We start from the raw sequence: 4,174 nt of genomic DNA on the forward strand, positions 1-4,174 counted from the left end.
CAGGTTACAGAAACTGCTCAACCAGACAAACTAGACCACAAGGTCAGAACCCTCATGGACTTACAGAGGAGGGGATTCACCACGATGCTCAGTCCTCATTGAGAATCAATTTATCCAACCAACTTCTTTCACTTTGCAGAATCTTAGTGGGACTGAGGCACAAGGCAGGTAGGTGTTGAGAGGGTTGTGGAGCACGCCCTGGCAGGCAAGGAGCAGGCAAAGAGCAGACGATCTGGCACCACGGAGGAGGAGAAAGGCCGGAGACAGGAAGTTTGGAAGGGAAGGTGTGGGACCCATCTTATCATTTTACCAGTGGTAATACTGTCCTCCGAATAGGTGAGTTCCTTTTGCAGGACACAGGGCTCTCAGCTATGCCCAGTTGCTCCTCTCTTCCATCCCCCACAAAGTATAGGTAAGACTAAATATTGAGAAGCCAAAGGAGAAATGGCTGTGATCACAGTGATATTAGGTGACCCAGAACTCAGTCTTCAACCTGGAAATCTGGCCAGGAATCCTGCTAGAGGAATGGCTCCCACAAGATGGTCAGCAGCCTCTGCCCAGGAATGATAAGAGATTTCCAGGGTGGATCTGCCTTTGGGCTCCAGCTCAGGAATCTGGAATCCCAGAATTTGACCACATAATGGAAAAGAAACAAAAGCACACGTTGTTTGAAGTATATGGCAAATCCTATGAACATCTGATAACGCCTCCAAGGCAGACGTGCAATGGATAAGAGCACAGATCTTTGCACCAGGTATTTACTGAATCACGCGTTCGTCCTACACATGCATATTGAAAGTATGCTATTATCATGGACTCTGCTCCAGGTGGTGAGGAAACAGTGGTGGATAGAACAGACAAAGTCCCTGGGCTTATTGACATTATATTCATTTGGTCCAGGGACAGAAACAGTCAACAAATGTGTCTCCGTACAAGAGATAGTGCTTTGAAGAAAAAGAAAACTGATCAAGTGGATAGAGACAAACAGGAGCTCTGATTTCAGATGGGGCTACTGGGGAAGGCTTCTATTAAAATGACATTTGAGCAGAGACCCCAAAGCAGCCATATAGCTCTGTGGGGGGAAGAATAGTTAAGGCTGAAGGACTAGCAAGTAAAAAGACCAAAGACAGCTCTGAGCTCAATCCTCGGGTTGAGCTCAACTCAGCAGCTGTTGACAAACAGGTTAGGCTCACTGAGCCTCAGTTTTTTTCTTACGCAAAATGGGAATAATAATGCTTCTCTCATAGCGTCTGGTGAAGATTTAAATAAAATTAACGTGCTTAATACAGTGGCTGGCCTAGGACATGGCAGAGGTTATTATAGCCATGGCAAAGGTTATTGTGCTGCTCCTACCTCTCCGACTGTTAATGCTGATGCCATTCCTGCCCCGTCCCCAGAACAACCCCCTACCATCTATGTGACTAGACAAGAAACATTCTCTATTAGTCAGGAGTCTTGAACACTTGCCACGTGCTCAGTCCCAAGCAAATGCTGTGGAGGGATCATTGCCCTCACATGAAACTGTTATAAACACTGTTTATATCAAGGGAGGGGTACAGAATTCCAGAATAGGAAGAGATTGAGATCATTGAAGCTGTGGTGAGTGGAAAATAAGTCACAGAGGTGGAAACCAGGCAAGCACAGAATAAAGGTGAAAATAAATAAAGGCTGTACAGGTAGGACTTTATAATTGTTGGAGTTTATGGAGGTAAATTTGATTTTTACCTTTCCTAGTAGTAAGCATTTTGGATTCCCCTCTGACCTCTGCAAGACATCATGTGTTTGAACTCTCAGCCTCGGATAAATAAGTCAGGCCCAGAGAGGGTCAGCAGTATCCAAAACACCACACAGCAAAATCCCCCCAATACCAGGCAAGGGATTCAGTGTTCTAAGCACATTCCAAGCAAAGGAAGGCAAGGTGTCCCAGTATTCAGTTGATGATACGTGAGTACAGGAGAGAATCGTGTTCCACTCAAGGAATGTCCTATTCTGTAAATAAGGAACAGGGAAGGAGGATTTACGTAGCACCAGAGAAATAAGACCATCAGCAGGCATGTGTTAGTCAGCCTCTGGGTCACAGATGTGCATTATCCAAAGGAGCTTGGGCAGTCAGAGTTTCTCTCCACCTGAAACGTTTATGGGAATCTTCACACCCCAGTTCCAGGCAGAAGTAGGACAGGCAGATGGGGGCTCCAGCTGGTGTCTGGGCCTGGGAAAGTGCTCCGACTTCAAGTGCAAAGAGAAGGGAGGAAAAACATGCCGTCCTTCAGAAGGTTGAAAGGCTGTCCTCCTCTATGATGACAATGACAGCATCATTCACCAAGTTTCTTCCCCATGCAGGCGACTGTTCTAAGTACGTACATACATGAAATCTTTATTATAGCCGTATGAGGTAGCTATTATATTACCTATTCTATAGGTGAGGAAACAGGCCCAGAGAGGGAAAGTAACTTCTTGATGGTCACAAAGCTGAAGTTGAATTTAAATCCAAGACCATTTGACATTTGACTCTAACGTTTGCAGAAACTTATTTGATACCTCACCAGGGTTCAAAATTAAAGTGACTCACAGTGTTAGAGATATATTTTGGCTCGATATTGGAAGAAATGAGTAGCTTTCCATTGTAATAGTACACTTCCCATCCCTGGAACCATCATGGAGAGAGACTGAAGATACTTGTCCTGGAAAGAATTCCCTCTAAGGCCAGAGTTGTGGCATGGGAGGGGAGACGGAATGACCAGCCAAGGGACCAGTCACTGTCCAGCCAGGAGAAAGAAACCCTAGCAGCTGGTTTCACAGAGAGAATCTCACCCAGAGGCTTGTTAAGAGAGCACTGGAGGACTGCAGAAGGCTAAAAGGGGCACTGAGGAATCCTAGAGGTAGGAATCCTAGAGGCTGAAGCAAAGGGACCCAGTGAGGCTGATACCTAGATTTCTGCAGAGGCAGGGCCCACTGGCTGGTGCTGATGTCCGTGAGATTGTGTAATGAGCTTCATTTTCGGAGTTAAACAAAGGAAAACACTGCAGACGAACCAGCTGCTGCAGCTGGAACGCATTGACGCTAGGGTCAAAAACTATTGCTGTGTAGATGCAGGCAGAGGTGAACTAGAAAAAGCCCTCCTCTTCCAGCCTGCACCTCCCTCTCCCTGTAGTGGCAGAGCGTGTCACAGGGCTGCCTGCAAAGCAGAAATGAGCAGAGCAGAGAAGGGAGCCCTGAAACCTGAGTGTCAAGGGCTTAAAAACCGACGCCTTCTAGATGTCTTCCTTCCTAAAATCTTAGAGTCCCTTTCTCCTTACTGTTGTGTTCATTCAGCAAATATTTACTCAACACCTACTATGTGCCAGCCATTAGGGATATGCTGGTAAATAAGACAAAATCCCTCGCCTCGTGGAAGTTGCATTTTACAGGCTGAACAGGGGAGGGGGTACTCAGACTGCAAACAAATTCATAAGGTAGAGAATTTCAGGCAGTGGAAATGCAGATGAAACGGAGAGTGCCCAGTCTGTGTTTTCGAATGAGGAGGATAGGCCTCTCTCAGAGTTTGCTGGTCAGCTCCTAGAACAACCACCAAGAGGAAAGGGGCAGGTTCCGTAGGGGTCATGATCATTGTCATAATCATAGAAATGTCACTGTGATGTGCTACTCTGTTGCCAGATGCTGTTCTGGGTGTTTTATTTGGATTAGCTCATCCTAGTCTTATAACAAACTCATGAAGTAGGTATTAGTATTTATTGTACCCATTTTATAGATAAGGAAATGGAGGCTTAGGCAAGTTATGTTATTTGCCCCTGTGGGAAGGAGATTGATCAGTGGGATTAGTGACTGATTAGAGGAAAGCATGGGGGAAACAGAGGGAGGCGAAAGCCATTAGTAGTTCTGGAAAAAGAAACAGGAAAGGTATAAAGAGAATCAGGTCTGGGGAGGGAGGTGGTTGCAGACTTTGTATGTCTTGGGAAGACAAACATCCAGCTAGTAGATGGAAATGAAGACAAGGAGCTCAGGAGAGCAGGTAGAAGCTAGAATTCTCATAAATAAATGATTTTTGTTGCTGCTAAGGAAGAAAATAAATGTGGTATCCCGGCAGGCCAAATATATTAGCATTTAAATACAGGCTTACACAGGTGGGTAAAAAAGGCAATTTCCTAAGAATTAAATCAGATTTTATTTCTCCTCT

This window comes from Saimiri boliviensis, chromosome 20 (assembly GCF_048565385.1).
Source record: "Saimiri boliviensis isolate mSaiBol1 chromosome 20, mSaiBol1.pri, whole genome shotgun sequence".
NCBI classification, from domain to species: Eukaryota; Metazoa; Chordata; class Mammalia; order Primates; family Cebidae; genus Saimiri; species Saimiri boliviensis.